This window comes from Natator depressus, chromosome 18 (assembly GCF_965152275.1).
Source record: "Natator depressus isolate rNatDep1 chromosome 18, rNatDep2.hap1, whole genome shotgun sequence".
Classification (NCBI taxonomy): Eukaryota; Metazoa; Chordata; order Testudines; family Cheloniidae; genus Natator; species Natator depressus.
This window is the reverse complement of record NC_134251.1, coordinates 10,039,840-10,064,933: the sequence shown is the minus strand read 5'-3', so window position 1 is coordinate 10,064,933 and position 25,094 is coordinate 10,039,840. Positions and strand designations below refer to the sequence as shown.

Here is a 25,094-nt window from a genome sequence, read left to right as displayed (position 1 = left end):
ATTACTTGCACAAAGTCCTGCATGAAGCCTGTGGAAGAGCCAAGAATAGAAATGTTCACCAGTTTTCCAGACCCCCATTCTCGTGTGTTAAATATAAGATATTGCTTCCTCTCCGTAGCTCCCACGTTCATGCACATTAGGGACTAGGTTGAATTCAGACCTGGCAATAAACAGGTGAAATTCCAGTCGGTGGAACTGCATCCCTTTCTGTCAGGTCTGAAATTGGCCCAAGGAGAGGATATGATATGAGGAAATGACCTAAGTAAATGAGCTAATGCAAGTGTATGTGCCTGTTGCATCCTTCCTGAACACCTGTTATCCTCTTCTAAGTCACAGTTTCAGCTCTTTGTGTTCACCAGCCACTTCCAAAAGGGATTTGAATGATCGTCTATTTCTCCCTAATTATGAAAAATCTGCTCCCCAGTTGCATGCTGCGCTGAGCCAGGCAGGGAGACAAAGGAAAGCAAAAAAGCCAGTGGCTCGGTTTATTATTAAGATTGGGCGAAAAACATGCTCCCAATAGAACCTCTTTCCAGTGAAGATGTTGAAAGCATAGTATTGATGTTTGTACGGAAATGCTCCTGGATCTCCAACACAACTCAGGTGCTGGGATATGACAGTTGTCAGTGCAACAGCATGTGTTTGTTTCAAGAATAAGCGAGTGAATGGAGAGGCTGATTTCAGAGTCACAGCACTCGGTGGACAAGGTGGAATGTGGCTGAGGCAACTGCCCTTGTTATACACCAGAAGGATGGCGTGATGGATGGCGTGAAATGGCAAAGTGTACAAGAGAAGCCTGATCGGAGCTCTTTCTGCAAAAATGCCTGTTAAGTCAGTCAGTTAAGTCCTGTGCAGGCAGAGCTATTTTAAACAGTGCCAGCCCTTGCTTTGAGCTCCCTCAAATGCAGATGATTTGGGCCAACCTGCCTGGTAGAGTTGCAGAACTTGAGGCTGGATCTTCCCCCTGTGATGGGAAGCAGGGAGGGGAATGGCAGCAGCTTCTAGCCAGTAAATGCAGAAGGGGACGGACATGAGGATTTCCTTTCAGACCACAAGGATACAACCCACGTCTGAATATGTGCCATCCATTTTCACCAGCAAGAGGCAGCCTTTCTGCAATGGGAGGAGCATAGGAATTACTGGGGTTAATGGATGACCAGAGCTGCCTTTTCATAATCACTCATGCCAAAGCCTTTAGTACAAAGGGCAATATTGACTCCTTCGTGTCCTGTACACGGTTTGTGCTGTAGGGTCATCGGTGTCCCATCCGCAATCTGCTGTAGGAGTGACTGTTGTTGTGTTTGGCAGTGGGTGTTTCTTTATGCAGCACTTATAGTTACAAATAGGGAGAATGAGAGGGGAGGGGAAAGTATAAAATCATCTTGTGCAACCTGGTGCTCCAACACCCTGAAGCCCTTAGTCAATTCTGATTCAGTCCTTATTCAGGCAAAAGCCCTAGTGGCTTCACTGGCAATTTTGCCTGAGTGAGGACTGTGGCATTTGGCACAATATTAATAATAAAAGAAAAAAGTGTTGGTGATTTTTGTCATCATTGAAAGCTGATCGTTTTAATTTAAACATCTCACGTGCATGCACGAGAGTATTTGCAACCCAAACGCTGAAGCACTAGACTCGTGCATGACAACCAAGAAATGAAAAGGAGGACTTGTGGCACCTTAGAGACTAACCCATTTATTTGAGCATAAGCTTTCATGAGCTACAGCTCACTTCATCGGATGCATACAGTGGAAAATACAGTGGGGAGATTTATATACACAGAGAACATGAAACAATGGGTGCACCATACACACTGTAAGGAGAGTGATCACTTAAGATGAGCTAATACCAGCAGAAGAGTGTGTGGGGGGAGGGGAGAAAACCTTTTGTAGTGATAATCAAGGTGGGCCATTTCCAGCAGTTGACGAGAACATCTGAGGAACAGTGGGCGGGGGCGGGGGGGGAATAAACATGGGGAAATAGTTTTACTTTGTGTAATGACCCATCCACTCCCTGTCTCTATTCAAGCCTAAGTTAATTGTATCCAGTTTGCAAATTAATTCCAATTCAGCAGTCTCTCGTTGGAGTCTGTTTTTGAAGTCTTTTTGTTGTAATATTGCAACTTTTAGGTCAGAGATCGAGTGACCAGAGAGATTGAAGTGTTCTCCAACTGGTTTATGAATGTTATAATTCTTGACATCTGATTTGTGTCCATTTATTCTTTTACGTAGAGACTGTCTAGTTTGACCAATGTACATGGCAGAGGGGCATTGCTGGCACATGATGGCATATATCACATTGGTAGATGTGCAGGTGAACGAGCCTCTGAAAGTGTGGCTGATGTGATTAGGCCCTATGATGGTGTCCCCTGAATAGATATGTGGACACAGTTGGCAACGGGCTTTGTTGCAAGGATAGGTTACTTGCGCTATATTGATGACATCTTCATCATCTGGACCCATGGAAAAGAAGCCCTTGAGGAATTCCACCATGATTTCAACAATTTCCATCCCACCAGCAACCTCAGCCTGGAGCAGTCCACACAAGAGATCCACTTCCTGGACACTACAGTGCTAATAAGCGATGGTCACATAAACACCACCCTATATCGGAAACCTACTGACCGCTATTCCTACCTACATACCTCCAGCTTTCACCCAGATCACACCACACGATCCATTGTCTACAGCCAAGCTCTACGATACAACTGCATTTGCTCCAACCCCGCAGACAGAGACAAACACCTACAAGATCTCTATCAAGCATTCTTACAACTACAGTACCCACCTGCTGAAGTGAAGAAACAGAATGACAGAGCCAGAAGAGTACCCAGAAGTCACCTACTACAGGACTGGCCCAACAAAGAAAATAACAGAACGCCACTAGCCATCACCTTCAGCCCCCAACTAAAACCTCTCCAGCGCATCATCAAGGATCTACAACCTATCCTGAAGGACGACCCATCACTCTCACAGATCTTGGGAGACAGGCCAGTCCTTGCTTACAGACAGCCCCCCAACCTGAAGCAAATACTCACCAGCAACCACACACCACACAACAGAACCACTAACCCAGGAACCTATCCTTGCAACAAAGCCCGTTGCCAACTGTGTCCACATATCTATCCAGGGGACACCATCATAGGACCTAATCACATCAGCCACACTATCAGAGGCTCGTTCACCTGCACATCTACCAATGTGATATATGCCATCATGTGCCAGCAATGCCCCTCTGCCATGTACATTGGTCAAACTGGACAGTTTCTACGTAAAAGAATAAATGGACACAAATCAGATGTCAAGAATTATAACATTCAAAAACCAGTCGGAGAACACTTCCGTCTCTCTGGTCACTCAATTACAGACCTAAAAGTCGCAATATTACAACAAAAAGACTTCAAAAACAGACTCCAACGAGAGACTGCTGAATTGGAATTAATTTGTAAACTGGAAACAATTAACTTAGGCTTGAATAGAGACTGGGAGTGGATGGGTCATTACACAAAGTGAAACTATTTCCCCATGATTATTCCCCCCCCCGCCCGCCCACTGTTCCTCAGACGTTCTTGTCAACTGCTGGAAATGGCCCACCTTGATTATCACTACAAAAGGTCCCCCCCTCCTCCTGCTGGTAATAGCTCATCTTAAGTGATCACTCTCCTGACAGTGTGTATGATAACACCCATTGTTTCCTGTTCTGTGTGTATATAAATCTCCCCACTGTATTTTCCACTGCATGCATCCGATGAAGTGAGCTGTAGCTCACGAAAGCTTATGCTCAAATAAATTGGTTAGTCTCTAAGGTGCCACAAGTCCTCCTTTTCTTTTTGCGGATACAGACTAACACGGCTGCTACTCTGAAACCAACCAAGAAATGAGTCATTCACCAGCAACCTGAGCAAATCATTCTGACTGAATCAGGTTGAAAATTGTTGCCTTTCTCTCCGCTCACAGAATGTCCGTGAACAGATTCTGACTTTCTCTGATTTATTCATTCTGCAAAATTATTTGGAACAATTTCTCCCCAGTGTTGTTTACTTGGCAGCTCAATATTTGAAATCTCCAATTCAAGCTTAGTTGAGATTGGTCGCCTACGTCACATGGTGTTGCGTCCGTTCCTAGTGGAGGAGCGTACGTCTTGTAAGCGCTTTGAGGCTGCAATTTGCAATGTGTGCACAGTGTTCATCCGAGGAGGACCTCAGCCTGGGTGGCTACTAGGTGCTACGGCAAATAAATGTTTGAGTGAAATAAATAATTGTAATCAGGTTTCCTGGGTGAATGCACACAGAGAGTGAATTTAAAATTCATTTCTCGTGAGCCTTCAAGCTTCACATTCACTTTCTGTGAATGTTCATGTAAAACTCCTTTGCACAGGAAACAAACACAAGAGAGATGCAAATATGACGAGGACAAATTTCCTTAAGAGTTCTAATGAATATTCAGACTTTTTTTTTGCAGTATTTATTCAGCTTTGCTATAAACATATCAGTTTAGTTCAAGCTTAACAAGGTGCAAGTTTCAAACATACAGATCTTCCCCTTGTATTAATCTAAAGGATTGTTAACAGCAGATAAGGAACATTGTTTTAAATACACTTTATCTTGGGAAACAGCCCCTTCTACCCCAAAAAGTGACATCATCACATCGATTCACAGCCACATTCCAGCACATATGGAAGATCTAAGGCTGTGATCTTTTAAAGATGCATAAAGGAGTTAGGTGCTTAACTCCCTTTGAAAATCCTAACCTTAAACCCCCAGGGTGAGATCTTGGTCCCATTGATATCAGTGGCAAAAATCCCATTGACTTCAACAAGGCCAGGATTTCCCCCCACTGTTCCTCCTTGCTTGCACCTGCTTTGAGTACGGCACTGTGTGTATAGAAGGAATATTTATTTATTCCTTCTATATACACAGCTATCACATCCCCTCCGGTTCATCTCCTTTAGGCTTTCCCTAGTGAATTGCTTGGATGTGAAAGTCTATTCCACCAACCCCCTACATACAGTAACTTTCAAAATTCAGTCTGGCTTCACATCTTTACAAGAACAAATCATCTGAGGTGGATTTGCATAAGATTTGTGATGGTTGCTGGTGAGCTTCACTTTTTTCTCTATCTCTTTAAAACTGTAGGGTTTGGATTCAGATTACAATCTATGATTTGCATCAATTTCTCTGCTTGTCTTTAATGTCGTTGTGGCCTTAATTATTAGAGTGATAGGGGGATCTTACACTTCAGAGGCTCTTTCTTTATTCAAAACCAAGCCTATATATTGAAGGGCTTGGGGGTCGTTATGTCTTTTTCCCTCCCAGATAGTGGACGTGCTGTTTTGATGCCTACTTCTGATTTGATTTCTGCCCTAGAATTAAAAGAAATTGCCAATTAGCAAAAATGAAAATGTTCATTAAAAGTATCTAGACATACATTCTAGCAACAGGATAATAATGACGTTTTATATAAAATACCCTAAAGTAAATTGGCGCTATTTTTTTCTCATCAAATATCACATTTATTTAAAAAATGCAACTTGGTACCTGTGAAATTAGGGTAACTGCTAATTAGATAATTGCAAATGAAGGCAAATTTTAATCTTAAATTGGACTTGTGCGGATTATTAACTGTTAGGTTTAACCATGTGTCTTCACTGAATGAACTTCAGCCGAGTGTTCTGAGGTCTTACATCAGGCTCCACACTCGTGCTGGCCCTTTGGGTATAGCACTGGGCATGTGGCGTGTATAATGCCCCATAATGCTCTAGCCTAGGACTCAGCTCCCTGGTTATATTCCAGGTATTTGGAAGCCTCTGCTTACTGGCCCTCACACTAATGATTGAAGAGAGTTGGCCAGCAGATCTCTCCTGAAGTGTCCACACAGCTGGCTCTCCCTGAAGGCATGGGAGGAGGCAAGTCACCAGGCTCTGTCCCAGCACAGAGAAAGCAGACGTAAGGGAAAAAGAGTCCATGTGATTTGATATGTCTCAATTTTGGAATGCCCAACTTGAAGTACCTTAAACGGTCCAGGGGACGGGAGCTCAGGCCCAAATTTGTAAAGGTATTTAGGCATTGCTGTGCCCAGCATTGCAACAGCTAATTGATTTGAGAGTCTGAAGTTTCATTCTCGAAAGAGATTTAGGCACTTAAGAGCCCAAATCCCACAGGCAGTCAAAAATCTGCACCTCGGTGTGTCGGAGAATCAGGCCCCTTTCAGGAGTTTTTAGCTGTGCCCCAGACAAACAGAGGCACTTACTAATCACTCTTGGAACTATACAGGCCTCTGACAATTTACAGGGAATGAGGGTCCTGAGTCCCACTCTTAGGCTATGTCTACACTGGCAAAACTTTTGTCTTTCAGAGGTGTTAACCCCCACCCAACCCCTGAAAGACAAAAGTTTTGCCACGAGAAGTGCCAGTGTGAACAGCGCATTGCTGGCAGGAGCGCTCTCCTGTCGACAACGTGAACGCCACTCATTGGGGGTAGACACTTTTGTCGGCAGGTACTAAGCCGAGACTGACTGAGCCACAGAACTATCGTCCCGTCCTAGTACTGCTCCCCTCCAAGTCAACATGGGGAAGGAGCTCGGTAAGTTTTCGAGCGGTTGGGCTGTACCTGTTCCATGGGGAAATTGAGGACATAGTCTCAAGGCCTGCCAACCAGACACCTTTCACCAGCACTTACATCCATTCTGTAAAACACTTTAACAAAATGAATGATGTTTTCTAAACCTATGATAGCCAAGCACCTGAGACAAGACACATAGGCTGCAGTCAAAATCCTCTCTGATAGTCACATCCTCCATTGGCACAAAGCGTGATTTGTGCAAGCCCAAATACACTTGAACTCATTTGGATTCAGGTTGCTTATAAACACCTGGCTACAAAACTACCTCTGGAGACAGAATTTGTAAGCACTAGCAGATATTGTTGGATATCTGTAAACAAGGTGAAATCAGCACTTTCACCGGTTACATAGAGCAAAACAGATTGTTCATTATCCTAGTTCATCAGGAAACCATGCATTGCTGATCAATCTAGGAATCCTTACAACAGCTCAGCACAAATTTATTTAGCAGAGAAAATGATGAAATATTGGGGAAAATGCAGTACTCCGATCAGGTTTGTGAGCCGTTTGGTGGTGATCCATTTGTAATCCATTTTGTTTGTGTTGCGTGGGGCAAATCTAACTGATTTATGGTTGCCGATACAAGCCATGCAAAACTCTGGTTTTGCATTAATTCAATCCAAAGTCACACGTGGCTCTGAAGTTCTGACTGAGTTTCACTTTCTTAACCCCAAACCTTAATGTAAAATTTAGGGGCTATGAATCCATATGAACCAAAGCAAAACCAAAAGTTTTATTTTGCATCTCCTTGTCCTTGTACTGTGATAAAGAATTAATAGAAGGGCCTGACCTACTTGCTTCAGACAATTTGTTATTTTCTATACCTCTGTTAAATCCCCTCTTATTTGTCTCTTGTATGAACTAAATTGTCCGAATCTTCTCATCTGGGGAGTCTCTTCATGCCTCTTGTCATTACCATTGTCTATCTCTGAACTCCCTGTTATTAATAACATAAGAACCCATGAAGGGCTAAGGCAACACAAAGAGGAACATAAAACTAAATTCCCATCTGAATTCCATCTTGATGTCTTGATTTTTTTTTTAGTGGGGAACGGCATGGGGTGCGTACACTGATCACAACCCCCTCCTAACCACCCTCAGTTAAAAACCTACAACTTTGTCTCTTTAAAACCCCTCTAAATCTCCCTTTCTCTGGAAGTGCAAAAACTTTTTTTTTTTAATTGTGCACCTGTTACCTTTTGAGACTTTACATTTTATGCATCAGAGGAAACCTTAATAATACAAAAATTGCCCTAAAGCATTGAGCACTGAGTTATGAAGTCATTAACATTTGTGGAATAACAACAATGCCCCAGTACGAAGCCATAAGATAGTGGGATAGGAAATGTTAAATTTTTAAAAAGCAACTGGCAAAACTCGTTCAAATTTCAGCTGACTGAGAGCTAGTCTGTGGGTGCCGAAGCAAACAACCATCCCTTGGCAATGATCCTGCCTTGTTTATTGGCTCTTAGTAGATTTTGTAAGTAGTACATTCTTGAAATCTCAATAACCCTTCCAAGCTTCCTTGAGTCCTGCCTGGAGGACCTTTTGTTATTTATTATTGTGTCATTTGTTACTCAAAGAGCTGCTTGTATGTACTAAAGTTTAATAATCTATTTATATTCTTCTAAAGGAATTCATCCAGTTGTGTCCTTTCAGGGTCATGTCACTAAAAGGATCAATCAGAGGCTTTGGGGGTTTGTTATTTTTTGACTTGTGTATTTTTTTCAATATTTACTTTTGAAGAACATCCTTTAGAAATTAGGAGGCTAGTTATGAGAGGAACGGAGAGCATAGTCTAGTATTTGGATCAGGGGACTAGGAACCAAGATTCCTGAGTAAACCTGGGTGATTTTTTTTTTTTTGGCCAAAACTCCTTTTGAGTGAAAAATGCACATTTGGCGACACCAAAACATTTTACAAAGGTGTCGGTTTCACTGAATTGTTCATTTCAGAAACAACAGCAATTTGCAAAAAAAGAAAACATTGTCTTTGGACATTTAGAGATCAAGATGTTTTGATTTTCTGGTCTGAAATGACTTTTCCTTTTAAAAAATGCCTTTAATTGTATTCTTAAACATTCAAAAACATTTTAAAATGGTCAAAATTGATATGAAACGTTTAGTCTGATCCAAAACAATTCTTTTTTGCGTTCAAAACCAGCAAACCAAATAATCCACTTTTTGCACAGTTCTCTCCCCAGCTCTGTGAGGATGGGTTATCTAGTTGGGTAGAGGAGTGGACAAGGTGTCGGGATTCTAGAATTCTATTCCTGGCTCCATTTACATTTGTCTAGGTAAGTGACGCAGAGCCTGAGGCTCAAATACACTGAAACTGCTTCACAGCTACTGTAAGGCAGTAATAGCAGCTCCCACAATTGATGGCCAAGCCATTGTTCTCTTAACTCCCTTGAGGTTGCTAGCCCAGAGGTGTCTTATTCTCTGACCATTGTTTTATTTCCTCTTTGTTCTTCCAGACAGCTGGTTTTGATTTTACTCCACACAGTCAAAATAATATCAAACAGATAAACCGAGGTACATATCATAATAATAAGAAATAATACTGATCTCTCCCAGTAGATTGTTCTCAACACCTACATACCAAGGTATAACTTACAATACTCCTTCTGTTCCCACCTATCTCATGTCCGATTCTAAGCCTGTGCAATTCACAGAAGAAAGGAGGGTAGCAGAAATGCTACTCAGAGCAAGCTGGAGCTGTGGGACAGTCGAGACACTGCAGAAATCATTCTAAGGGGCTGGAGCCTAGGGAGCAGTACTCTCCACCTCCAGTGCAAGTCACTGAAGTGGGCTGAAGGAAGAGGAAATTAGGAAAAAACACAAAGCAGCCTGATGTGCTGTAAAATCCCTTCCCCAAGCTGCTGTGTTCTTCTGTTTAGCTTCCTGCCTACTAATGTAGATCTCCAGGTAAACTGCAGATTGCCGAGCAGATGGCCTATATGATCTATGCTCAGATCTGCTACTAGAGGCTGATGATCCTCTACTAAGCACAGGGGGAGAGGAGATAGGGAATCATTTTCCTTCCTCCCATCATGCTGAAGAACTGTTTAGTCTAAGCTGCAAACACTTCAATGCACGAACTTTACCCATAGCGTAGACTCGTTTTTTTTCTTGTCAGCATATCTGCTAGAAGCTGTAGCTACCATATGAAAATACCCGCCACTTATCTGGGAATGTAATATATAGTGCATAAAATATGCTGTTTAAATGTCTTTCTTTCATTTCCTTAATCCGTTGATTTATAAAGGGACTAAGAGGAAACTAACTTTCTCTATCCACAGGGTTTTTGAAGGGAGCATGTGCGAACACACACACAAATACACACAGAACCTTGGAACTACTATATAGTACTTTCCAAAGTGGACCAGGGCCAATTAGAGCTTTGAATACAAGCTCTCAAATAATTGGCTTCCAGGTTTCTATATGACTCACGATTAGGTGCAAGAGAGATCCCACGGGTGTTAATTTTAGTCCGCATCTCTGTCCACAAGCCGGTCCCAGGAAAGGATCAGCACGTGGTGCACCTGCCTAGAACACTGTCTGACTTCAAGTGATGTTATAGCATTGGAAATGATCCTCTTTACACATGGTCGATTGTAAGAGACTCCTGGTAACTACAGACTCTTATAAACTTGGGTTTACTGAAATGCCAACTTACCTGAAGCATCCCCCAGGCTTGCACTGACCTCCATAGAAGGGAACCAGTGGGGCTGAAGTCAGAAGAACCCCTGATCTCTGGCGACTCCTGTGCTCTGCAACAAAGGTGCCCTCCTGCAGAGCTGAGAGTCATTTCCATGGAGCTCAGGAGCTCCACAGAACCGTTACTCTCATTTTCTGAAGGCTGCAGTCCCTGAGACCTCTGAAAATCAGAGCCACTTCCCCTTCTTTGCGTCTGCTGGACAAGGGTGTGAACAGGAGGGAGAGCCTGGGGGTGTCATTTTTACCTGGTGATTAGAGCAGGGGACTGGGACTCAGACTCTGTACCATCTATTCCTGGCTTTGCCACTGACAACATGTGACCATGAGAAGGCACTTAGCCACTATACGCCTCCCTTTACCGATACCTGCCTGTAGAACGGAGGGGGAGACACTTGCCGATCGCACTGGGATGGTGTGAGCCTTCGTTCGTGAATGGCTGTACAGCTCTTAGAGACCCCTGAATGAAAGCTGTGATAGTAGTAAAGCAGCATTATTAACATACACACATCATTCCAGATCCCCCATCCTGGCAGGATCATACGTCATTTGCCATCTCTGCTCCTGCTTTGGCAAAGACCCACTGCAAAGGGGATCAGAGGCGGTATATGTGGATGTATATAAACCTATTTGCCTCTTTGCATGGTCCTTGCCCTTGCAGACAATCTCATATGCCTTCCTTGCCTCCTACACTATCACATGTAACGTTGCCACTCGGATCAAAGATCTTCGTGATGCCAGAGTATCAGCTGGCTTGGGCCCCACTGGTTTTGATTTGAAGGCATTTTCCCCATGACCCAACACAGTGGGATTGTCAGAACTTCAGATAACCGTGAAGCAGAAATTCACTAGAAATAGAACCATCTAATTGACACTTTCACCCGTCCCTGACTTGAGCCCTGCTGCTCATACTAAAATTTCCTCCTGGATTCTCAGCATCTTCCAGCTTCCTTAGAAAGTAACTTATGTTCTTTCACCTGAGTAAGCTTGGGAGCTAGATCACAGTCCAGGCCCTTTTCTTTTAGTAGAGGCTGGAGCATCACTATGGAGATGCTCCAGCTGATGGTCAGCACTATCAATTAAGGACTGTAGATTATTTGCACCAGCAGCCAGGGAATCGGACTTTTGAATCTAGGCCTTGCTGTGGCATCTCACAGCTGGTCGGATTTATCATAGAATCATAGAATCATAGAATATCAGGGTTGGAAGGGACCTCAGGAGGTCATCTAGTCCAACCCCCTGCTCAAAGCAGGACCAATCCCCAATCAAATCATCCCAGCCAGGGCTTTGTCAAGCCTGACCTTAAAAACTTCCAAGGAAGGAGATTATCTTGAGCTTTCCCCAACGGTGCAGGGATTGATAAGGAAGTGTTGACAGCTCAGAGTTTCCTGCTGAATATCACAGCTTTCTGAACTATGCAGGAGACTTTTTAAGGTGTGTGGATGGGGCCATGGGGCAGAGTTCAGTAATGTCATCTTGTTGTTATTTTGGGGCATATTAGAAGGGATCAGGAAAGCTTACACATGTGCATACATAAGTACACACTGCATTTTAGAAGAGAGAGCCTCATGCTTCAGGGCATGTCAAACTCTACCTGAGGGGCTCAGGAAGAAGCTGTGGACAGGTTATTCTAAAACTGTCCACTGCAGGATCTCTTGCCTTTTCTTCTGAAGCAGCTAGAACTGACCACTGTGCGGGGAAACAGAATAATGGGCTAGATGGACTACCAGTCAGATATGGGGTGGTAGTTCCTAGGTACTTTGATTGTGCTTGGGGCATGAGTGGGGGTAGGAAATGATGCTCTGATCTACAGTTTTAGATGAATTTTTAACTATTCTGTGTCAGGAAGAGAGTGAAACCCCCATGTGAGCTGGGAGCACCTCATCTGATCTCGGCCATGTAGAGACTCAAAGGAGAAACCCTGCCGTAATACTTCAGAGAGTGCTAAACTGCTTGCTATTGATTTTATACTAAGATACTTTATCACTCTTGTTATTTTAAAAAGAAATGTAATCTGTGTCAGGACTGAATACGTTTTATTAGAAAAATCATCCCCCCCTACCCTTTTATGGCGAGCTGCTACATTTATCCATTTCGGCAAATCAACTCCCAGCAGATCTCTTTTTTACTGGAAGAAGCACCTGTTTAGTTGTGACCTAGTGGTTAGCAAAATGCTTTAAAACTTGTGTCTCTCTTCTGAATACAGCAATAAACTCAAAAATCTGCTGCACTAGTTTGTCTCAGGCAAGGCAACTGTAAACCTAAGCATTATTACAGGGAAATAAGCCCAAGAGAGATTAAGTGACTTTCCCAAGGTTACATCAGGAGTCCATGGCAGAGCTGTGAACTGAACTCAGGGCTCCTCAGCCCCAGTCCAGTGTCTTAACCAAAATGTCATCCTGCCCAAGTTGGCTACTCAAGCAAAACTCCCCCTGAAATCATAGAGTATGTGGGTGTGCAAGGAATGCAGACCCAGACCTGGAGGGGCAGCGTGGTTCAGTAGCTAGATAAGGCATTGTGTCAGGAGTTGCTGTGGGTTCTGTTCCTGGTTCAGTCACTGACCCGTTGTGTGACTTTGGGTTAATCCCTTAATCTTTCTGTGCCTCTGATTCCCCTCCAGCCCCTTGTCTGTAAGCTACTTGGGGCAGGCTCTGTCTCTAATGACATGTCTGTACAGTGCTGCCCCAATCTCAGTTAGGGTGATTAACTGCTTCTGTATTATAAATAATAACAATAACCTGGACCTGGCTTCACAACCTTCTTCTTTTTTTAACAATTTCTTTCCAATGCAGTTTTTCCTCTTTTCCATAAAACTATTTTGGGCTTTCAGTTCTCCCCCTCCTTTATGATCTATTGAGTCAAGTGTAGGCAACAGACTGCCTCTGACTCATGCCTCTTCCATTTTTGGTACCCATAGCAAGGGCAGATGCTCTCTTCCTTGAGACACAGAAGGCCATTTTTGCACTTTTGTCACTGACCTAAAATTTAAAAATCCGGTACTTCAAACCCATAGATTACTTGCCTGCTGTGAATAAAGCCAAGAGAGTTCTGTCAGCTGCAGCACAAGGAGGGAAAAATATCTCTGATGAAAACTGCATTTCGAGCTTTTTGTCTCACAGTGTTGAATCAAGTCATGGCCTATTCAAAAACGTGCAGCTTTTAGAGCGTCACTCAAGTTTATCAACCTGTTTTAATTAGCACTTCTCCTGGGAACAACACTGTGAGAGAAAAGACATGACTCAATGTCGCCACAGTTTGAGATTGATGGGGAAACTGACCATTACCCAACCTGTCCTCAGGGAAAGCAACGTTTGCTGAAGTTTTACAAGAGGCTGGGCTTTTCCAAGGAGCCTAAGGGAGTTAGGCTCCCAACTGCCACTTAATTTCAGTGGCATATGGGTGAGTTCATATCTTTTATTGGGTCATCTTCCGCTGGTGAAAGAGACAAGTTTTCAAGCTACAAAGAGCTCTTCTAGTACGTTGGGAACAGCACAGCTACAACATCACTGCAAACAAGTGGCATATGGATAAGACTAGATTTTTAAAGGTCTTTGGGCATTGCTCCACTTAACACTGCAATGCTTAACTGACTGAAGAGCATAAGTCATATTGACTTTCATTGAGCGTCAGGCTCCTAAGGCTCAGATCTTCAACGGTATTTGGGCTCCTAACTTCCATTGAAATACTTTTCACAAGGGGTTGTGAAATACCTTTGAGGATCTGAGCCCTAAGTGCCTAAGTCGTTTTGGAAAACGAGACTTAGGCTCCTAAGTCACTTAGATGCTCAGTGGCGCCACCTGAGTACTTTTAAAAATCTGGACCTAATTCCCATGAACGCCTTTGAAAATCCCAGCCAGGAGGTTCTACAATACAGAGACGAGAAACCTGTGCAACAGAAATCATGATTATTTATTTGTATTAGAGTGGTACCTTGAAGGACTTGCCTGAAACCCCATTGTGCTAGGTATTATACAAAGATATTGTAAGACACCAAAGGTAGGCAGTTGGGGTGCTGACACCACTGCCCATCACAGTGATCAATATTGTCTTATTGTTTCCTTGTATACCCCCGCCTGCCTGTCTATTCAACTTTTGCCTCTTGTCTTATACTTTGTTTGTAAGCTGTTTGGGGCGGGGGCCATCTTTTTGTTCTGTGTTTGTATAGCAACTAGCACCAGAGGGTCCTGGTCAATGACTGAGGAATCCAAGGTGCTATCGCAATACAAATATTATTATTAATAATAATAATTAATAAATAATAGACACTCCCTGTCTTGTAGAGCTTACAATATAAATAAATAAGACAAGCAGAGGGTTAGAGAAAGGAAATATTATGATCCCCATTTTACAGATGGGAAACTGAGGCACAGAGCTATTAAAATGTCTCCATAATCCTAGTAGGAATTCTGTGGCAAAGCCAGCAATTGAGCCTTTATCTCCTGAGTCCCAGTCCAGTGCCTGGCTTTTTGTCAAACTTGGTTATGCATTTGTGGTGTTTCTGTGCATGGTTATTATTTGATCATGTTGCGGTCAAACATATTCCTCTGAGTTCCTATTGATTTTTCTTTATGATCCCTCTTACCTTCATCTTTTGTATTAGCCTTTCATTTACTCAGACAAGGTGGGTGAGGTAATATGTTTTATTGACCAACTTCTGTTGGTGAAATTGACACACTTTCCAGCTTACGCATAGCTCTTCTTCAGGTTTGGGAAAGGTAATCAGAGTGTCACCGCTAAATACAAGATGGAAGAGATTGTTAAGCAAAAGGAGTTAACACATGTTGCAAGAGACAATTCAAGGTTATTTGGAGTTGTATGTAGTGGTCAGAGGGTTATAGCTGGTGAGTCCTCTGGGGATGATGGGTTTTTTTTCCTTGCATTTGCTCAGGAAGTAGATGTTGCTGTTAAGTTTGCATCTTGACACTGACACCCGTAGTGATATTGGATGGCAAAAATTCATGTTGTTTAAACAGCCAGAATTCCAGGGCTGTATATATGTGCATATATTCTTCCCTGAAAACATAAAAAATATGTACTGTAACCTGCTAAGATTAACAAATACACTGCAGTATTGAGACTACTATATCCAGGTGAAATTCTGCTTTAACTTTTCAGTGAAAAACGCAGATGTGGTGACAGCAAAAAATTGAGCAAATTTGTGTTGGTATTGCTGTTATTTGCACAGCTTTCATGACTACAACATGCTGGGGGTGTGTCGCGTGGTTACGGTGTACAGAGCAGGGACTCAGAACTATCTCCAGTTCTACCGCTGACTCATTGTGCAACCTTAGGAGAGTGATTTAACCTCTCTGTGCCTCAATTTACCCTGCTGTAAAATGGGTTCAATAATATTTTCCTACCTCACAGCTTAATTAAGTGTTTGTAAACTGTTCTGAGAGTATAGGTGGAAATTAATATTATTACTATCCTTGAGAAATAGCAATTTTTTCTCATTCAACAGATTATTGTCATTAAAGTACTGTCTGAATGACACTTTGAAACTTTTATAATTGACTGGGAGATGCGCTACAGAATTTTGTGGGAATCTTTATCTATTAAGATACACACACACCAACCTCTCTGATGCTGATGATTTTTTAAAAATACACATAGTTCATGCCACCCATTCAGCAATTTTGCTCATCGGCTGCAGAAGCAGCCAGTTCACCAGCAGAGGGAGCACAAGATAACAACAACAAAAAGCCAAGAATGGTGGTGACATCATTGATGATGCTATTGAGAAATAAAGGAAGTAAACAATTTAGAGCAGAGTTGAATTTCCTTCCCCATAGGAACTGGAAGGAATGTAGTGGTTTGGAGAGCAGAATCTTGCTTATATATTAAGTTTTGCTGGTAGTCAGTTATGGTTCTTTATACAGACAAAGAAAACAAAACACCTTAGAGAGAACTGTGTTGACTATAGTGTGTACATTGGTTGGCAGGTGTCATGGAATCCATGTTCTAAATCTGGGTCAGATTCTGTTACCTTTAATCACACTGAGTCGTACATCACTCTGCCAACAGCAGGGTTGCCAACTTTCATGATTTTTATTGATAGCCTCACGATATTTTGTGTTTTGCTTACAGCTCTGGCTCCTGGAGTCATGTGTTAGGTGAGACTCTCAGCTTTCACTGAGATAAAAAAGTCAGTTTGTAGCCCTCATGGTTGTGGAGAGAAACTTGAAAATGGAGCCCAAGTGAAACCTAAAGACTTGAAAACAAACAAAAAGTGCCCAAACTGTATTACTTTTTAAAAAATCCTCATGGTTTTTAAGACCATGCCATGATTTTTGGACTTTGGCCCATTGTTTTTGAACACTTGGGCCTCGTCTTCACTAGGGAATAAAATATATGTTTTTACCTCATGTTAGCTAACATGAGATAACTAATATGAGATGCTAGTGAAGACAAGGGAGATTGGCATTTTCACATGTAAGCCGGTCAAATACCTCACCCTACCTCTCAAGGGTGTTGTGAGGACAAATTCCTAAATATTGGTGAACTGTTCTGATACTGTGGTGATAAAGGTTTTATAAGGTTTTATAAGCCAGAGGGAAAAGCCATATTTTTTCCCTCCCTGAACTGAAAGGAAAACCTTGCAAGACAAATCCACTCAAAATGTGTGTGTGATCGTCACTACTTATTGTACAAGTTACATTCCATCTCTTTTTATTAGGCGTCCTGTCTATTACTTTCCTTTCCTCTCTCATTGGCATAAGAGATTATATCTGAAGCTAGTCTAAGCAGTTTCAGAGATAAGCATTTTGCAGATATTCATCTATCACTTGAGGCTTTTGTAAGATCCTGGTATATTGGCTTTCATGTACGCGTACAATAATCCCCCCTAATATTAGCTAGAGTACAGTTGCTATCATTTTAAAAGCCTTCTGTTTACAGGATTCTCTATCTGTACTTAAGCAATGCTAAATATTAGCAGCAATCTCTTATTTTTTCAAAGTGCTATACCACAAAAACCTCACTGCTTCTTACTAATAAACGTTTTGCTTTGAGTGGGGGGAAAAAATCCTTGAGATTCAGATGTTAGTTTCCACCAAAATGCAAATAGGTTTTTTAAGCTGAAAAGCAAAGGCATATTTCCACGTAAATGCATATTTTAGGTCACGGAGCTCTTGTCTTAAATCTACCAGATTTAGCTCTATTGTTCTAGCAATAATTATGGGGGGGGGGTTCTTTTGAATCGAGGATTCTATGCAAGCTTCCACTATGAATCCACAAAGAAGATCGATATCCGTTATAGTAATCGTGTATAATTATATGGGCTCATATAACACTTCACATCCAAGGATCACAAGGCACTTTATAGAAGTCCAAAATGTTGATTGTACAGGTGAGAAAACTGAAACACAGAAGCCAAATTTTCAAAAGTGATTAATGATTTTGGGTGACTTGATATTTGGGTATCCAATCTGAGATTGCTTAAAGGGGCCTGGTTTTCAGAAAGTGCTGATCATCCACCCTCTGAAAACCAGGCCCCTGTAAGAGATCTCAGATCGGGCCCCTGTAATACAATTGGGCCTTTAGAAAATCTTGGCCATATTTTGTACTGCACAAATGACTTGTCCAAGGTCATATAATCATAAAGTCCATGCCACAGCCGAGAAATAGAGCATGGGGTAAAATCTGCAAAAATGTCTGAAGGGATTTAGGAGCCTAAATCTTACTGAAAGTCAATGAGATTTAAGCTCCTAAATCATTAAAGCCCTTTTTCACAATTGTACCCCAAAACTCTTGATTCCTAATTTAGTAGACAGTGAAATGTTGTATTAAACAGATAATTACAACCAACACATACCAATCAGCAATGTCTGGCGGAAAACAGAAGTAAAGATATTATGGAAGAGACAGACAGTTAAAGGGGGGAAAATCAGTGTGTTTATGCTGTATGTGGTCATGAAAACCATCAAACGGGCTGCCGCGTTTCACAAATTCTAGGGTAGATGTCAAACTTTATATCAATTGACTTCATAGCACAGATTAACTGTCACATAAACCATGATGTTTTGCCAACCAGAGAATAAATTAACTTTATTCTGCATGTATGGATGTCACCAAGATTTACCCACCTCAATATGTCATCATTGTTCCCAAGGAAATACAACGTTTCAAAGAAGGGGAAAAAGCAAAGAGAACCTCTAATCACATTCTTTGCTTTCTCCCCACTGAAACCTACCTTAAGACTATGCCTGCCCATCAGTCGATCGTAGGGTTTTCCATAGCTCTATCATCATGGTATCTAAGCATTTTAGATGTTATCCCTCTGTTTTTAGAAGATAAGGCAAAGTTGTATTTTACCCCTTGTGCCAGTCTGCTTGGTGTGTGTGTCTTTTGGGGATGGCAGCGGGTGCTAATAGGTAGCAAAGCCTTTCTTTTAATTAGAAATATAAGGACGGGGTTTTCAAAAGCACCTAATTAAGTTAGGAGTGTCTGTCCATTTAAAAATCAATAGTCCTTGTGCTCCTAAGTCACTTAGGTGTTTTTTGAAAATCCCATGCATTTTTTTTTTCATTTGCGTGTGTGGAAGGGGAAGCAGAGGGTATGTAGAATGGATCTGAATTTTGTTGGGGGAGGTTGAGAAATTCAAATGAGCTTTGCAAAGGCAAAAAATAGTTTGAGAGGTTTTGCAAACCCTTCAACTCTATGAAATTTTCACATGAATAGCATGCAAAGACCTATCTGTGTACACACCCATTCTGCCTGTGTAAATGCAGGGCTTGCACTGCCATTGCACGTGTATTGGTCTGTCTTCTAGGCCCAGATATCTGAGTGTTTGACTCCGACTGCATTTGGGGATGTCACTGACTTAGCTGCATTCCACCCACGCACTGCTCTGAAAGGTCCTAGGCTTTCTTGAGTACTTCGCTCTGCTGCTGTTAAACAACAAACGCCCACACACAAAGCAGAGGCCTAGAAAAGTGGCCTGGTGGAAGATAGCTTTGAAGCTGACCAAATTGGCAAGCGCAGAGGATGAAGTCCTGCAACCCACAATAAACACCTTCCTCTAAGATGGGGAGGGAAATATCTTTGGGTAATTTCAAACCACAGATGGAATCTTCCACTTGGCAAAAACGAAAAGGTCAGAGACAAAAACAAACTCTACCAAAGAAGACATGAAAGCCAAACCCAGCTAGGAAGCATGAGCGCAGTGAACATTTTAAAAACAAACATCTAAAAACTGAGCATGAAATTCCTTCCAGCAAAATGCTCTCACTCCGCTCTGCCTATGCCGGCATCGGATGTAGCCAGTTGCCCCTCGATCCCCTTTGTCTGTTGAATCACATAGAGGAGTTGGGAATCTCCACCAGTCCCACTCTCAGTTCTTCCCTGGAAGCCCCAAAGAAGGAGAAATTAAACTGGCCCAGGGTAGGTGTTGAAGACCCAGAAAGAGGGTCAGCATTTGTGAGACTTTTGATACTACCCTGGAAGGGGTCAATGAACTGTAAAGAGTGACTCAACTGGGGCAATAGAGGAAAAGTCTCCAGGGAGGAAATCCCGATGGGGCACTGCTCCATACCAGAGTAGGGGCAATTGGAGAGAGATTGCTCAGGGAGGGCTGCAGGCAAAGACCAACTGAGGGCATTCAGATAGGCCCTGCTGGACTTGTACCCTGGAAGGGGGTCTATTTTGTTCATGCACACACAGATAGCGTGTGACTCGGCCAGAGGGCCGAGTCACTGAAATCTGCCTAAGAAGTTTAACTGCCAGCAGGGGCACGGCAAGGTCCAGACACACCCAGCCAACAGGAGCGCTCCCATGAAATGAGTGGCCCCATCACAAACAGTTTATACCAATTGATTAACCTGTTATTAAAACAGCAATTCATCATTTATTAACCCTTTATTAACTATTTATGAATCTGCCCTTAATACAAAGTGTGGCCAGGAATCTGAACAAAAAAAATCCCAATGCTCTTTTTTTAAACATGGCCACAATGAAATGTATTAAAAATCGTATGCAGAACAATTCATAAAAGGCACATTAGATGGATGGTCTAAAACCTCTTGATGCTAATGCATCTTTTGATTCAGAATTAGATTAAACCTAAAAAAGAATGTTGCCCATTGATTGTGTTGGACCTTGACAAACTATTTGCATTGAATAATGCAATATTTGATTAATTTAGCCATTTTTTCTGTTCTGCAATTTTTATGAATTTCTCTCTTATTTATAAATATTTGACAAATAGTTTATGCAAACTAGTTGTAGACTACGTGGACTGTTCACTGAATAGTCTCAATGAGTATTCACAACTCATTACTCGCGGATTTGATTGGACACGTTGGGTGTGTCTAAACTGCAACAGAAGATCCCTGGTTGGCCCCAGTCAGCTGGTTTGGGCTATGGGGCTATAAAATTGCAGTGTAGACATTTGTGCTCAGGCTGGAGCCTGGGCTCTGTAGATCTAGTGAAATAAGGACCTCACAATAAATAAGCTACAGAAAAGCACATTTCCTGAGTTGAGGCCTGCTCCTGACTTCAGTGTGCTTTGCAGAATCTCACCAGTAATGAGCATCGGATCCCTGGAACATTTTGGCAAGAGGGACAAACCTTAATGCCTAAATTCAGTGGCAAAACTCCTATTGACTTCATTGAGACCAATCTCTGGCATAGAGAGCTGTTAAGGGACATCTACCCTCCGCTAATTGAAAAGCTAACAGTAACTGACAGTAACTAGGCCGCATATGAAAACTGTCAACCTGAAGGAAAAGCCCCTTATTTACTGCAAGGATTGTTTATTTGTCTTGATTGAAAACTTGCAGAAGCCCAATTTATTCTGGAAGATAAAAACTGAACGTTAACAGCAGCCGTGGGCAATGGACTCTCAAGTTATTTTTATTTTTAAAAGCTCCAGTTATGCAAGGACGATCAGTGCTGATCATAGTGCACAGCACAGGCTTGAAATACTGGCTCCCGTATCAGGGTCAAATTCTGCTCTCAGGTGTAAATCTAAAATACCTTTGTTGATTTCAACTGAGTTACTCTTCTCAGTTGAAACCAACACGATTACTCTTGATTTATACCTAGTAATGGAGATATTATGTAGTCTTCAGTCACCTACTTAAGGAGCAAAACCATTGGATCCTTCCACTGCTTATTGCACCCTGCTGTTCTCTGCTCACTGCAATAAGGCTGCAGAAATACGGACTGCCTCTTTACTATTCATGTTCCATTTTTTATGTCCTCTCCACATTTACCCTCCTTCTTTCTGCCTGTAGGGAGAGTGGCTATTATCAGTGCTGTTAGATGTTCCCTTCCTACCCATCTGTCTAGCTGTAAACCATTCTGTGACAGTGTGCATGAAAGATGATTACAGGAAAACAAGTTGTGTGTGTATTTTGATACAGCTGCTGCCCTGATCTATGACCTGGTGGCAGTTCTATAATTTAGTCATACAGTTCAGTTATATAACAATAATCATGCCTAGCCCTTATATAGGGCTTTGTATCAGTCGATCTCAAACTGCTTTATGAAGGAGGGTAGTATCATTATCGCCATTTTACATATGAGGAAACTGAGGCACAGGGCAGGGCAGTGACTCACCCAAGGTCAATGGCAGAACCAGAAGTAGAACCCCAGTCTCCTGAATTTCAGTTTGGCACTCTGTCTGCTAGACCACACTGCCTTGTATGATATCCATGGCCACAATTCTCAGTCATCTTCCTTACGGTTTTTATAGTGGCATGCATTGTTGAAGAATCCCAAAGTGCTTTATAAACTATAATTGCATCAGAGTCACTCACCCACTTCTGAAATATGGACACCTCTTGGGTGAGACAGTGGTGGTTTAATTGCACACACCAGCCCCATGCATCAGTGTAGAGCAGAAACTGAAGAATTCTTCATCCAGTTGCAACCAAAGGAATAATTTTAAGTGGGCAGAATGTTCATACCCCAGCTGGATTTGGCCAGAACACCACAGTTAACAAGCCCAACTCTTGTGAAGACTGTTGCAGGATAGTTAATAGCCTTGGCATTACATCTCGTCAGAGAGAGGGTTCCTTCAACAGCACATAAGTCCACTTTGGGGTGTGCATTCAGTGCTCTCCCAGAGGGGTGAATACCACCTACTGAATTATCACTCCCACTTTCTGCAGTCCCCATCTAAAGAAATGCAGCCATGTGAATTCAGCCCCAAATAACAATGTACGTCAATGCATAATTCGTTTACTAGTTAACGTAAGAACATCCATAGTAGGTCAGACCAATGGTCCATCCAGCCCAGTATCCTGTCTTCCGACAGTGGCCAATGCCAGGTGCTTCAGAAGGAGTTCACTAAACAGTGATGCTTTACATACGGACATGATGTTACCATTTATTTTAATGTCTTACCACAGGGTATTCTGGGACAGTGGGTGCAGGCGGGAGTATGCCAGGTATTTGCATGTGTACAGCTTTCAACTACCTTGGTCTGGAATTTGATGTGGTGTCTGGTGGGTGTATCTGTTTATCATCACACAGCTAGGGATCCCTAACTGCGCCTGCTGCTAGATTGCATGTAATTATAGTTCCATCTGGGGCGTGGGGAGGTGATGAGTTGGCCACAATGGGCGAAACTTTCCGAAGAGCTCCACACCCAGGAGCTCGTGTTGTTCTCTCTGTGTTGGCAAGGGAGAGGGGAGCAATTCTCCCTTGATCTCCGTGGGAGCTGCTGGACATTGAGCTCTCTGGAGAATCTTTCCATATATGTTGCAGGTTCAAATTGCTGGCTGCCCCGGTCTGGGACTTAATATTTGCAATGTGCTGGTCGTTCTGCATGCTTGTGTCACTCTGTAGAGTGGATGTGCATTCAAGTGGCTGGCAATGCGAACAGGAGAGCAAAGGCTTTTAAGTGGCAACTGTTCCAAGTATGGAGGAAAGTGAAGGAATATTTCACACTTTTTTTTTTAAAGCCTTCACTGTCAAAACAGCCCTGGCTTTCAAAGTCTCTCTCTCCCTCCAGATCTAGTCTCTAAGGCCTTGTCTACACTTTGACAGGGAGGCTGGTGTTAAAAACAAACAAACAAACATGTTAGCTCATATGTTTTGGGTTGTTTTTTTAAAACCACTTAGCACGTAGTGTTGACAGGGTTTTTAACACCTTTCAGAATGTATTGGACCTTGTCTACACACTCTTTAACTAGGCCAGCATGGTGAAAGTGATACCATCCCAGTCATGTGGACACAGTTATAATGGTATTAAAGTGCTTATACCAATATTGCTTTTTCCTATACACGACGGGGAACAAACTTTTAACTGACAACGGGGTCCTAGTTTATGACTAGGGTCCCGAGGCACTACAGTAATACAAATAAATAATATTCATAACAACAGTACAAGGCACCTTTATGCCAGTGTAACTGTGTCTACATTTGGGGTTTTGCAAGTATTTTGGTAAAAATCACATCTCTAATATTGTTATACTTGTACCAAAACTGTGTGTGGACTAGGCCTTAAATGGCAATATGGGTCCTAATCCTCTATGGAGAAATGTCCACTGCTCCTCCAAGGCTCTTTATTACACTACACCCATTCGATAAGAAATCAAATATTCACAGTGGTTCCATTAAGCATATTTTATCTAATTAATTTAAAAAACTAATCCTGAAAAATAAGATCTCCCCCTGGTGATTGAGGAGACAGCTACTAGTGGTGTTGATTGAAATTTGGAACCGAATAGAAACTGTAACTAATAAATGAGAAAAATATTGCAATATTTCATTTGGGTTTGCCAAGCATTTCCCTTACTGGTTTTGATAAAGGCCATTTCATCAACCCCTGTGAAATATATCAAGCATCCATATATGTCAACAGTGGCGGGGGGGGGGGGGAGAGTTCAGAATAAACTGTATTAAAATGTGTTCACAAATATTGATTCCTTTTTTAAAGCTGGCTGCTGGAGTCTACCACATAAAAGTCAAATACAAGCCGCCCATCTACAGACTCATTGGATTGCTGTAATTCATTAAACAAATGCTGGATTTAATAGAATTGGATATTGAGATGTGTGCCATAGATGCATTCAGCTGTGAAATATGCTATGGAGTCATTTGTTTTCTGGGGTCTAGATGTCTGATTCCCATTAATGCCAAAGGGAGTTACCAGGGAAAATCTCTTGGATCAAATTTTGCTCTCAGTTACCCCTTCTCAATGTTTATGCATCCGATGAAGTGAGCTGTAGCTCACAAAAGCTTATGCTCAAATAAATTGGTTAGTCTCTAAGGTGCCACAAGCACTCCTTTTCTTCTCAATGGAGTTACTCTAGGTTTATACCAGGTTCTATGAGTTTGCAGTGTTTGGATCTAGGCTAGTGCTTTGGTCTGTTACATTTGGTCCATATTCCTTAGCTGTGATGTAGTTCCTTTGATTCCGCAGTTTCAAGGCACATTACAAACATTACACAATTTATTTTCACAATCCTCAGGGAAACTGAGACACAGAGAAGGCACATAAGTTATGACAGTGAATCAGTGAGCCAGCTGAGAGTATGACCCGGGATTTCTGACCTCCCAGCCTTCTGCTCCAACCGCTTGACCGCATTCCAGCATCTTGTTAATTTGTGCAATTTATACTTCCTTAAAACAAGAGCAAAACACTAAAATGTGATTTATGTTATAGCAGTAATGCATCCAGCAAGGTCACCCTTTGTATTAGAGCGTTGGCCTGTTCTCAGATTGGGAAGAAACGATTCACTGTCCTTTGAATCACTGCTCAATATTCTAAGAGTGAGAAGGAGGGTCAGATGCAGTTATGAATATACAAAAT

At 42.2% G+C, this 25,094-nt stretch overlaps 1 protein-coding gene across 2 annotated transcripts in view; it reads left to right on the top strand.

Moving 5' to 3' along the window:
* The window catches only part of KAZN (kazrin, periplakin interacting protein), a 712,699-nt gene that overhangs the window by 279,280 nt on the left and 408,325 nt on the right, over positions 1 to 25,094 (top strand). The window lies entirely within an intron of this gene.